General features: G+C 34.2%; 1 pseudogene; it reads left to right on the forward strand.

Annotated features, from left to right (window-relative positions):
* The first annotated feature begins 9,404 nt into the window (after positions 1–9,404).
* On the forward strand, positions 9,405–10,344 carry LOC149536550 (enoyl-CoA delta isomerase 2, peroxisomal pseudogene; annotated as a pseudogene).
* The last annotated feature ends 3,768 nt before the right edge of the window (positions 10,345–14,112 follow it).

Below are 14,112 nucleotides of genomic sequence, written 5' to 3' on the forward strand. Positions count from 1 at the left end.
GATGTGTTGGAACAAGTCACCTCCAAGATACTTGACATTCACAATATTGCACCAATTACCCAAGGAGTTCATCAATCTCTAGCCAACCTTAGTCAAGAAGGCCTTATTCATATGTCCTATCCTCCTAATGTTCAAACCCCAAAGAGGCTTAGGATGAAATTTTTTTTCCCATCCCACCAGCTCATTCTAAATCTCTCTTGAGACCCCGACCACAGGAAATTTCTTTATATTTTTTCAAGAACATCCCTATATCTTCCTAGGAGTTTAAAAATAGAGAGGAAATACATCAGAATGCCCTATAAAGAGGCTAAGAGAAGCTGGAGTTTCCTAGCGCTGCTCAGGATCTTTCCTTTTTAGCCTACAAGTTTTCTTTAAAAGTGTTCAACTAGCCCATTCTAGTACTGGGTGGAAACTTCCTTGATTGTTAATGGAAGGCCAAGATAGGTACCCAAAAGACGCGCCTCCTTGCATTCAAAGATTTTGGTCACCTTTTCTCTCAAGCTAGTGTTCATATTGAAAAAATATAATTTTCTTTTCTAATAATTGATGCATTTTCCCAAAACCTTCTCATACTAATTTAGAATTGCTTTCAACTCCCTAGCTCCATGGACTAAAGACATGCCAAATAAGGTGTCATCAAAAAATTTCTTGATAACCTATGGGGGGCACAAAGATGCAAGTTTAATGCCTTTTATTCTACCAAAAATAGCCAAGGACACTAAAGTTTGACTCAACATCTCTACCACAATGATGAATAGGTAAGGTGATAGGGAGTCACCTTTCTCTAGACCTTGGGAGGAAGAAAAATTCTAATAAAATTCTCATTGAATCCTAACTTGATCAGAATATCAAAAAAAAAATCCCTCTTGATCTTAACATAGAATGAATTACCTCATGTGTGGTTATGGGCACATTGAGAATTTGTTGCCCTGATATAAAACTATTCTGGTGTAGGCCTATAAACATAGATCAAGCAAGGGCTTGATGAGGTTAACCATAATCTTTGTGAGGGCTTTATAGATCGTGTTGTAGATACTTATGGATCTAAAATATTCAAGATGACTAGGGTCATCTGTCTTAGGTATTAATATTGTGAATGGCTAGTTAAGTTCCTTCAACGAATTTCCAATTCTGGTAATGTCATTCACAATGTGAACCATTTCGTACTTAATAATATCCCAAAATTCCTAATAAAAGGTCAGGGGAGACCCATCAAGTCTTAGGGTTTTGTACTAGTTCATACTGAACAATGGATTTTTTACCTCATCCTTGTTGACCTTACCAATCATGGCCTCATTCATCTAGTCACTCACCACTGAATTTATTGATGTTAAAATACTTTATTGCATGTTACTAGTGACCTAAGTAAATGGGGGTTGTAGATTTCCTTAAAATAATTAATGGCCCAATCTTTAATACCCTCCACATTCATTATCTTTTGACCATTATTGTCAACCAAAAGGTTTATGGTGTTCCTCTTTTTTCTCCTTGATGCTAAGCTATGGAAGAAGGCCATATTTTGGTCACCCTCCTCCAACCATTGAACCCTAGATCTTTGATTCTAGAAGATTTTCTTGTGATTCATAAAGATCCATCCTCTAACCTCTTTGCAAAATTTTTCAAGTTTCCTAGCAATACAAAAATAGTGATTCCTTTAACCAAATTATTCCACCATCACACAATACAATCCATGAACTCTAGGTGTGAGTGCTAGATGATTTTATACCTAAAAGGCCCTTCATTTATTAGTTTGATTCTATATCCATGAGAAAATTGATATAGAATGGCCTAAGATGGTCCTCAGATCTTCCTTTAGGGAGGTATGTGGGAGAATGTGCCAACTGACGAAGATAAGGGCCCTGTCAAGCCTAACCTGGATAAGATTTTTCCCCTTTTTTTTGTTAGATCATGTGAAAGATGAACCTTGAAGGTTAATATCAATCAAGTCATTCCTCCTAAGGAAGCCCTCCAAGTCATGCATAATCTTAGAGAAATCCTCCAATCCCCCCATTTTCTCCGAAGGGTAGAGAGGAGTATTAAATTCTCCCATACACAATATGTTGTCCTGTCTCATTAAATCTGCCACTTTAGTTGCCTCGTCCTAGACTACTAGCCTACCATTACATGTGTTGGGGCATAAAAGTTGAATAAATTCTAGTTACCAACTTGGGAGGCGAAACCCATTAACAAAAAATGGGTATTGAGGTGGATCACCCTGCCCACCACCTTGTTCAGGTTCCATAGCATTGCAATGCCACTAGATGCACCATTTTCACCACTAGAAGCAAATTTAGCTCTTGGTCGGATGTAATCAACCACTCTAGAGAAAACCTACTCTATCATTTTCACTTCTTGAAAAGAATCATGTCAGTATTAAGTTCAATGATCTTTTGTTTAATTTCATACTACTTCCTGGGACTATTAAGCACTCTCACATTCTAGGATATTAGCTGCATCTCTTGTGTGGTTGGATTTCCTTCAAGGTTCTTTTTTTCCCCTTGTGCTATTTCTTTTTCTATTTCCTTTTGACGAAGGTTCTCGATTAGAGGTTTGCCCACCCTTGTTGTTCACCCAACATCGTCCCTATTTCTACCTCTAGTATTCCTCTTAGGAACCATCCTTTCAACTTTATTACTTAGGTAGTTAAGGGTTGCAACTACAGAGGTAGGGGAAAGCATTTCCAAAATACCTTAGAGTGAGACCACCAGCGTATCCTTTGTGAGTAGTGAGTCATTCCCCTTGCTTGGGGATATGTTGTGGGGAGGATTCATTTGAATCTCATCAATCTTCAATAAATTTAGGCATCCTTCCCTAGGATGGGCCTATTGCATGGCATGAACTTCAATAATCTCCCCCTCCTCATGCTCCATTATTACCTATTCCTCAAGTTGACCATAGATGATCTCCTTTGCTTGCTCATGAACACCCTCCTCTATAGGGGTCTTTATTCTCTCCCTTTCCTTACTACAAGCTTCCTTTAGTTCGTAGATTCCTCAATGGTTGCATCCAACAATCTTCCTAGTTCCATAATCCCCTAGGGTTTAGTCTAGTTTTTCATCTCTGCCATGTTTAAGCTTTCAACTACCACCACACCAAGTGAGGATACTTTATCCTTGATTTTATCACCCTTTTTACATTCAACTATCAAAAGGCCAAACAAGTTGTAGCATTGGAAAAAGGGTGCAACATTCTCATGTATGATCAATTGTAACTAAGTACCCCATTTTGATTTTAGATCCACCATAGTTGACAATGGTTTATTCATACCCACATTCACACAAAACCTAGCAAAGCCCAGTTTAATCTTGGTGTTGGTCATTATATCCACTTTGGTAAAATGTCCAAAAGAGTTTCCAATCCATCTAAACACTCGCTCATCCCAAAAATCCAAGGGGGGTCTAGATAATTGTATCCAAACTAGTGCAGATCTGTAGAGGTCAAGCTCGAGATAAAACGTGGTTTCCATTTGGAAAAGATCAACAAATGTCTACCAAAGTGCTAGGAACCTGCCATGACTAACTCACAATTTGTTTCAATAGTGAAACTAAATAGGAAAAGGGTGCTTGCCATTAAAAAAAAATCACTTATCCAAAGACTTTCCACATAGTGGAGCACCATTTTTTCACCATGTCCATCATAGGTTGGAATGAGACAAACTTTCCAACAAGACAAAAGGATAGTCTCAAGGAAATTGAATCAACCACAAAGTCTGAGAGTGAGATCTTGGTCTTCTAGCCCCTCAGGAAAATGTGGGTTCCTCTCTAGAATCTATAATGATCTTGAATCCAACGATAACCCTTAGCCAATTTGACTTTGGGATATCAGTCTCAACCATAACCATCATGGGACCCTCAGAGAGTGGAGGCCCAAATATGCGCAATCATCAAGAACATCACATGGTTCCATCAAACCAAGATTCACCACTGAATGCAACACTCAAGCATTCTCAGATTTAGTGGAAATGACTAGTTCAAGATCCAGGAACACATGTACCAGCTTCGACAGAGGGAGAAATAGTGGGGGAATCCATCCCCCTGATAACTATACATGAACTAGAGTTGTAGGCCATATCAAGCAGGAAGTTGCATAGCCAACTTCTAGATTAACTTTAAAAATGTTGACATCATAAGTTGCCCAAATACACAAATATAATATCACTACTCTTTGAAAAGATAAATTAATTTTTTTATTGGTAAATAAAAAAGGGTTGCACATGGGCTACTACTAGACAATAAATTTATTGTTTATAAAAGTCTAAAAAAAGAAAACAAAAACTAATATGGATAAGTGATTCATATCAGACATTCAATTCAAGTCTGACAAAAATGTTTTTGGTGAAGATACACCCTGTCCGATTACTAGTGGACGTTGAATGAATGCAATAATATTTTCTAACATGAAATATGCAATCCAAACTTACGTATTACCTATGAATAGGTTTATCAATAAAGTTCCAATGAAGTACACTCTATATTCCCACCATCTCTCTTAAATTCATTCTCATCACAATTACAAAATGATCTCTCATTTATACACATTACAAGGGCTAGACACTAGCTAGGAAGTCAAGAACTATTTCAATAAAAGATGTAAACAATATACTCAATCTAAAATATGATCCAAATCAAGTGAACCATGGATTACATAGGACCCAAATTGAAAACCTCAAATATATAAAAACATCTCTAGATTCATATAATGAATCACAAAACATTATGTCACCAAGATTATTAGAACTTGAATAAAGAGATGCCTACATACAACCGAATCAACAAGTCTTATCTATTTAATCAATATGAACTTACAAAATAATAATAACACTACCAAACAATAATAATTAGTATGAATATAGTTCAAAACATTCACATCATCTCCAACTCAAAATATAAACTCATCTTCAATACTAATCAACATGAATATTGAAATACCAAACTTTGTCATAACAAAAGATAGTTTTTCATATTCTTAATCATGAATACCACTAGCTAAGGACACAATGATAACTCCCAATTCAAACAGCAACTTGACACTCTTAAAAATCAAATCCAATTTGCACCAAAACAAATACTTAGCCACTAAACCAAGAACATTGTAGCACCAACAACTAGTAAATCAATAATAGCTCATTCAAACAACCATGAAAAACTATGTAAGTGAACTCTAATCATCAATGTACATATCAAAAATTCCAACAAGAAAAAAGTTTGATCTTCAATATATCATCTAAACATCATAAAATTTTCAAATTTAACAAACACAATACACTATCTGCAACAACAATAGTATGTTAACATCAATGAAAACACAACTTTGTCATCACATAGATAAAAAATCTCCACCATACTCAAATCTCCAACACCGTAGTTAAAGTCACTAAGTAAAATGACAATGTAGAATATGTAGTGGAAATTAATTCAAAATGACCACCTTTTGAATTTTATGCATGTAAAATATCCCATCAAATTTGCAATAATTATGTATGATGAAAGCAAATATATAAGCACTTAAATTGTATATCAAGAAAACCCCAAAAAATAGAAAAATAAATGAAGTATCATTTCATAACTTACAATATATGAAATAAACTATAAAACTATTTTTCCCAAGTATAACTCTTACAATATTTCTCATAAAATACAAATAATTACAAAGCAAGACAATGTGACATAACAAACTGGATTAATTCAATAAAATAAAACTAGTAAGAACTCGTAATCATAATATTATGAATCATAAAACTTAAGGGCTTTATAATGAATGATTCATTAGACACAACACTTGTTAAAGGTTCTGTAATTGAGGTTGCAAGTAATGTGGGCTTAGCATTGGAGAAAACTCCATAGTTAAGTGTGTTTGAGCTAGAGTAGTATTTTGATGGGTGACCTCAAGAAAGTCTTGATTTATCATTTCGATAAGCATCACCTAAATATAATGAATAAAAAGTATTCCATTCATTTGGAGAGCCTTAAACATCACACACTAAGGAGTAAATTAAGGTTGGAAAAAAATTGTCAACTTTGACTATTTAGCACTTTTAGCTTAGGAATCAGCACTAAGTGTATGATGTTTCGGTATTCATTTTCATTAAAAAAAAAACATAAATCAATAAATTTAACTCACAAATTGAATAATAATATCACAATTTAATTTTATGTCATAAATATTTCCACTTATCAACCATTAAACTGCTTCTGGTAGACTCTCTCTTACTTTTCCTTACACTAAGGAAAAACATGTATCACTCACTATTCCCACGTTTCACCAACTATGAATGCACTATAGATAACCTAATTCAGAACTAACTGCAAAAGAAAAAACTATTTCTGTGTTTAATTACACCGTAGGCGTTCCCTATATGAGATTGAGAAGTTGGAATATCAATCCAATGGTTTAAAACATAGATGATGCCTTGATGACCATGGAAGTCTTGTGCACTGTCGGATTGCTTATTCATTGTTTCATATTTTTTCAACAAAAGACATGGAGGGGCCATGCGAATAACCCAATGGTAGCCGATACAATATTGTTTCCTTATAACTACTCTAAGCTTAAGTAGATGGCTAGCTTTATAGGAAAAATATCTTTCTAAGTTCAGCGGTCAATTCATTAGTGAAAAGAAGGATAACATTTTGATGGCTGGGATACTTTTGATGGTCGTCCATGCTTCTAAGCAGCTTTACACCGTGGGATGACTAGCATGGGGTTATAAGTACTTGTGTTTTGGTACATACTTGCTAACTTAAGGACTTCTATTTTTTTCTTTTCTATTCTTGAAAAGTAGTACCTCTATTTTGGTACATACTTGCGAACTTAAGGACTTTTGTTTTGTTTTGTTCTATTCTTGAAAAGCACAGAATGGCTCATGAATTGCAATGTCCTTGCCCTAGTTGCAACATAGTCTTCTCGAGTTATCAGGCTCTCGGTGGACATGTAAAGATACATTTCGGAGGTATGATCCATGAAGCGGAATCAGGCGATTTTATTTTTGTCTAAGCACACTTTCACTTTCACTTTTTTTCTAAACACACTTTCACTTTTGAAATTTTTTGAGGTGTAGGTCTCGCAGCTTTGAATTCTTCAGAGTGAGTGAATAACTAATTCAAATTGATTTGTTTTTCCAAACTTAATTTTAAAGAATCAATAATAGACAATTGAAGAAGTTCATTTTTTTTTCTTTGTTTTGAGTTTATAAAAAGTGCTGATATTTCAGAGCATCTCCTGTCAGATGACAATGAAACTGAGGAGCGATAGTTTGCTATTATAAGGCGCATTAAGGATTATCTCCTGCCCGATATTGTAAGGAGCATTGAGGAGCGTCTAATGTCATCTAACTATGAAATTGATGGCCTCGTGTCTAATATTTTGAGCTACATTCAGGATGATTTCTTGCTTGACATTGTTGAATATATCTTTGAACATCCTAAAAAGCTGAGATGGGTTGTTCTTTTGGGAGTAATTGGTATATAATAAGCTAGAGATGGGTATGTAATATGGCAGACAATCACTTATATTTGTTAGTGTAGACTTTATTGTAATAGACTGTAGTAATTTGTGGACAACTTCTATTCTTGTTCATGATTTGCATGCTTTCTCTATATTTAGTGGATTCATCTCTGATGATACAATTATGTCCAATAGATATATAATGTAATAAGAGAAATAAAAGTTGGAAAATATGCGGCATGAGAATGTGATGGGTTTAAATTATCTGAAATGAGAATGCAGTGACTTATAATTATGTCAAATTGGAGTGTAATGTGGTAGAATTGTGAGTGATGCTCAAAATGTGATATGAATATTTAAAACATAATTTATTTAATAGAATCATGAGAATATGATTATAACTTTGTTAAGTGAAATAAAATGTAATTTCAAATTATGGAGATTCATAAAAGTTTTATTTCTAATGTATGTAGAGTATTAAAAATATTTAATTTTAGTTAAGGTATTAATATGAACTTGATTAATAAGTTATCATTTGTTAATTTTAAAGAAATTATTTTTTATTTTTCAACTAATAAAATTGCGTATTACTTTATTTTCCCTGATCAATATCACTTTAGTTATTGTTAAGAAAAAAATTCTACATGACTCCCACTTTGAAGTATTATTTTAGCTCGTTATAGTTTCTAAATAAAATATAAACTCCCAAGTATGAATGGAAACATTGAGGCTTTGCACATATTCATGGTTTCATCTAGCTATGCCAATCATAAAACATTAATAATATTTATAGTTGGCACTATGCTTTTAAAAATAAATGATCTTACTTTCTAATGCAAAAGTGTTTACCCTATAGTTTTTGCATATTTAATTTATGATAATGTACAATAGAATATTTACTTATAATACAACATAGAATTATTATTCTATAATCAATGTGTCAATGCACACTTATATTATGCTTTAGGATCCGTATCATTTCTATAGTATGTGCATGATGAAAGAAAGAAACAAGGAGATATAGAAAGTATGGGAGGGAGAAATGGGAAAAATGACAAATATTTACTTAACCTTCCATGACTTTATGGCGTAACTATTGCACACTAAGGTGTGATTGCTAGTTAGATAATGCTATTTGTATGACATGAAAGACAAAGCAGGGATTTAAAAGACAACTGAAATATAGGGTCCAGCTCATCACAGACTTAAATTAAAAAGCATGTCATCCATTTCCTCTAACACAGATTTCTTTTTAAAAAACATACATAAAAAAACTTATATAATTAGAGCTATGGTTGCTTTTTTCACAAAGGAAATAAAGCTGCTGCTGACTTGCCAATTTGTCCAAAGACACACATATAATATCTGTAGTGACTCACCGAATTGGCTATGCAGCGGACATAATGGTTGAATATTTTAATTTATTAATTATTAAAATTTTTTAAAAAAATGAATTTATAATTTTAAATTAATATTAAAATAATAATTTAATAGCCAATCTGTTGGCTGGGTAGACGCTTTCGTGATTCACTACTCTTGAAAACATAGATAAAGTTCTTTTTGTAAATAAAAACAGCGCTGCACATGGGCTACTGTCAGGAAGTAAATTTCTTGTTTGCATAAGCTTGACCAAAGAACACAAAAACTGATCAGGATAAGCGATTAATAAATAAAAGTCGTCGCTGCAGCTACGCCCTGTCTGATTACTAGTGGACCTTAAATGAATGCAATAATGTTTTCCAACATGAAATATGCAATCCAAACTTGACGTAGTGCCTCCGAACAAGTCTTTTTTTTGACCAACAATACGTCAAGATAATTGGCCAACCATCAAACCTAAATCGTTAGGTCAACCTCCCAGCGTTGGAGGATGCAGGACCCCACAAATGGAGGGATGAACTATTTGGCCTCCTCTATTAAACACAACGGTTCATGCCCAATCTCTTCACAATTTCAGAGAGAAACAGAGTGAAATTATAGTAGCCCTTTCATGCTATTTTTATTGGTTGAGTATTTTAAGAAGGAGTGGAGGCAGAGACGATGTGCAGCCTGGAGAAGCGAGGGAAGGTTTTCGTCCTTACGTTGCTTGGAGATGACGACCACAGATTCAATCCCACCATGATTGATGCCATATGCGAGGCCCTTAAAGAAGTGGAGCAATCCACGGATGCAGCAGCCCTGGTAACAAGTAACATAGGAAAATATTTCTCCAATGACCTTGACCTGCGATGGATTGCAGAGAGCCCTGGCGACTGCCTTGACATTATTAGGGAGAAATTCGAGAACATGTTGGTGGCCTTCATGAGACTTGGCGTTCCGACCGTGGCGGCCATTGACGGGCACGCGGTGGCTGTAGGGCTGATTGTGGCGTTGGCGCACGTCTACCGTTTCATGACAGAGGGGCGATCTGTGTTGTACATGAGCGAGCTAGATTACGGGATGCATCTTTCACGGAGTCTGATGGCCCTCATTCGAAGCAAGTTGCATCCTGCCGCCCTGCGCGATGTGGTGTTGGGAGCGCGTAAAGTGAGCGCTCAGGTGGGGTTGGAGAGAGGAATGTTGGACGGTGTTTGCGAGGACCTGACGAAGATGTTGGAGGCGGCAGTGAGAGAGGCGGAGAAGATGGCGGAGAGGGGTTGGAAGAGGGAGGTTTACAAAGCAAAGAGGTTGGCTTCCTTTCTTGGTGTTGTGGAGGAGCTCGATGCACATCGTGATTCCTATCGCTTTGGATAATTATTTTCGTCATCGTACTGGTCTCGAAATTTCTATGGAGTTTTAACAGGGTATAGTTGGTTAAGTGCTTTGATGGATCACGTAGGCATTTAACAACACTGATAATAAAATGCTGGCTAATCTGAAAATGTACTAAAGACAAGAAAAAGTCAAATTTGTTTTTTTTTTTTGTCAGATTCTTAAAAATATAATTATTTTTTCCAAAAAAATTGTTATTTTCGATTACAAAATATACAGATATGAAGAACAAATGTTGAAATTTTAAAAAAAAATTATTGTGTTTTGAATTTTCAAAATTTAGTCAACGATGCATTTTGTATGGAGGATAGCTGCATCCATTAGAAAAGCGTAGCGGATTCATAGTCTTGTGTGTCAGCAAGGACATCAGCCACTAGATTGGCTTTCTAGGATTTCTAGTCTTCTCTTCATTTGTGCTTAAAGATTTTATTTATACAACATTAAATAGATAGCCGCTAGATTTTTAAAAATTTTGTGTAAAAAAAAAGGAAGCATTTATGTCATCGCTATTTAAGGAGTGAGTACAAAGTTTTATAATATTAAAAAAAAAGAATTATAATACTATTATATTTAAATATTGTATTATCGGTGATAGAAGTTTAAAAATATAAATCTAAAGGATAATTTCCTTTTTGTTGCAGGGAAAAATTAACCATTTTCAAATGGGAAAATTTCGTACTTCTAATTAAAAGTTCAATCAAGAAAGGGTCAGAATCCAACAAAAATAAATTGACTTCACAAGTTGTTAGTTCAACCATAAAAACCAAATCAACAACTAAAGTAGACATAGTCCACACTAAACTAAATTGAAGGAAGTTGAACTTCCTTCCATTCCTTGTTAAGATCTTTAAGCATTTCTAGGAAATAAAAATTCTTGTCTTTACACACTGCATTAGCTATATTATTTCTCACTTTATCCATACCAAGTCTATCTTTTTCACATGGTATGGTTATCAACTAGGTCCCTGAGCATTTCCTTCTTTTGGTCTTCTTGTACTCCATCTATTCCCATAACCTATTTTGTTCTTCTTGTACTCCATATATTCCCATAAGATGTTAGAAGAGGAGATCATTCCATCCATCTTATCTTTCTTGAATTTGGCAACCTCAACAAAAAAATAGTTTATTTGGTTTTGGTTGGATTTGACAACCCTCAAAGCACTTATTATTTCCTATTTCTCCTCATCAAAGCAAATAAGGGCTTTACAAGGAAGTTACACAACTATTTTCCAATTGATGCCTCCTCTCTACTCTTAGATCCCTTTTCCACATGAGTATCTTTCTCTAGCAAAAGAAAGATATCAATGTGCATTTCATTCTCCTTAACTGCACAATTAGGCTCATGATTAGTGTCCTTGGAAGGAGGAGAGCTCTTATTTCTAGATGGAGATTTGATAGTAACAATAATGGACCTGCTAGCTTTAAGGTTGGTTTAGAAATATCCCTTAGAGGAGGTTTCTTTCATTTTATTTTCCCAAAACCCTATTCCATCAAATCAAGAGCATAGTTTTGGTATGGTATATAGTCGACATCCTCATCCTCATTGGAAACAACATTCTTTTTATAAGAGGAGGACATAGTAGAAGGTCAACATCTCTGCACGTACTCCATTCCTATTTGAGTAAATACCATTATGACTAGTACCCTTCTCATTATAATGTATCCTTGCATTTTTCTTGAACTCCTACCCAATTTGAGCAGGAGGGTTATTAAAAACATTCAAGACTCTAGTCTTCTCAATAATAAGTATGATTAAACCCTTTTTTATAATGGGAGCTAAGGGTTTTTCCTTATGAGAATCAATACCGTGATTTAGGGAGGACATCAAATAGAATGGAATAGAAATGCAAAAATCATGGAAAAAATGGATAAAAATAACAAAATAATAACTAAAAAGACTTCCAAATTTTCCATCCAAAGTTATATACTGCATAATAACTTCCACTACATATGCCTAAGGGTTCTATAGAGATGTTTGCTCAAAATACCTATCACTTGTTGATATTGTATTTAGTTTAGCATGTATTAACATTAAATTGTATCATTGTAGACATTTTGAAATTCATATAAGAATTAATCTAGACATAATTTATCTTGGAGTGTGTTTAACAATTACGATACAACTTATTAATACAAAGGAAAATAAGTTCTAAAGTAAGTGTTAACTTTTTATTAATAAATCTTATTAATGTAAGCATTATCCTTTACAATATTTCAAAGTAAAATAGAATGGCAAATAAATATATAAAAAAATAGCTCAAAAACTTTCTATATAAATTTCTAGGATTGATGATATAAAAAGAAACTATCATCATTAGAAACATCAATCAATATGGCCTTACATGCACCAACATATAAATATTTGTTATCTTATTATTTTGACATATCCTCCACCTTCATGTATTTATGATATGGATTCATAAACAATTTAAATATTTGACAATAAAATATGAATATTCGTTATCTTATTAACTTTTCACATGTTCCATACATTCACAAATTTATAATTCAATCCATGAAAAATGTAAAAAAAGACAATAAAAGAAAAAAGCATAAATTGTTCTCTATAATACCCATAAAAAAAATTATTATTATAATAAAAATACAAAGAATGCTTACACTTTTCAATATAAAATAAATATTATCATTATTATTTAATCATCCATTCTAGTCTTATTGAAACTAGGAAAATCATTTGAACATAACTTTATAGAACTATTCATTAATACATTTATATTGTCATAAACATATCTACTACAAAATAAAGATGCATGTCTACATTGTTATGAACCTATCTATTACAAATAGAAAAGTATTTATTATTAATTTAGTGTCATGTTAAGAAAGAGTTATAAAAAGAAAAATACCCCCAGTTTTCAAAACAAGCACATTCATAATCTTTTGTCTTCTATTTTAATACAAATTAAACAATTTCAATTATACTCTTTTCATAAATAAAGAAAATATAACATTAATAATACAATTCACATGATTAACATAAACCCTTGTTATATAATACTCTGTAAGATATGAAGCCTAAAATTAAATTATTAATATATTTAACACGCACATAGCTAAAACGATAATCTACAATATACTTTAAATGGCACAAAAAACTTTCCGCCTCTTCAAATCTACTGCACGCCAGTGGAATAAGGAGGCAATTCCATGAGAGAGGGGCTGGGAGGGGTGTCCAGCTCATCATCCGATGCAATGAACAGAAAACCCATTTCATTTCCCGACTCGTCGACGTCAAGAGATCGAAAGTCAGCCTCCACAGATGTTTCATTTTCAGCAGAACAGCAGGAATTTATCTCTTGTTCCAAGCTTTTCATGACACCACAGAGGAGCTCCTCGTCCATCACATTTGTCTCGTCTTCTACATCTTCCAGCATACGGATCAGCCTGTCAAAATGCACATCCCATGCCATTTCTCCTTCGTTTTCATCTGTGTTGTCTTTTCTGTGAGATATTTCGGCCATTTGAAATGCCTTCAAAATGATTTCCAGCTCGCAAACTTAATTAAAAGGCGAGTGACAATGGTAGAGCACATAGAGAGGTTATATAGAGCGAAACAAAGTGGGGTCAATTCACAGTCAGTAGGATCACGAATACGATGTGAGCTGGGAGAAACATATCTATGATATGTTTGTGAATAACAAGCAGTTAACACGGGCGTGACTCGTTTGGAAGTGGTCACAGAGGGAGACAATTGGACGGTGGCTTAGATGGTAGATTATCAGATGTTATTTCGACCTTCAATGTCCAGACGCGTGACAGTAGGTATCAAAACCACCGAGACTTTAATCCTCTACCGCTGGACTAACCGTCTACAGCTGTGAGCTGTTGATGTTCACGCAAGATTTCTCATCGTAAGCCAATGACGATTGGTATGGTCAAGATGGATTCCTAAATTCT

This window comes from Cupressus sempervirens, chromosome 10, assembly GCF_028749045.1.
Source record: "Cupressus sempervirens isolate cs-2001-9-10 chromosome 10, ASM2874904v1, whole genome shotgun sequence".
In the NCBI taxonomy this organism is placed as follows: Eukaryota; Viridiplantae; Streptophyta; class Pinopsida; order Cupressales; family Cupressaceae; genus Cupressus; species Cupressus sempervirens.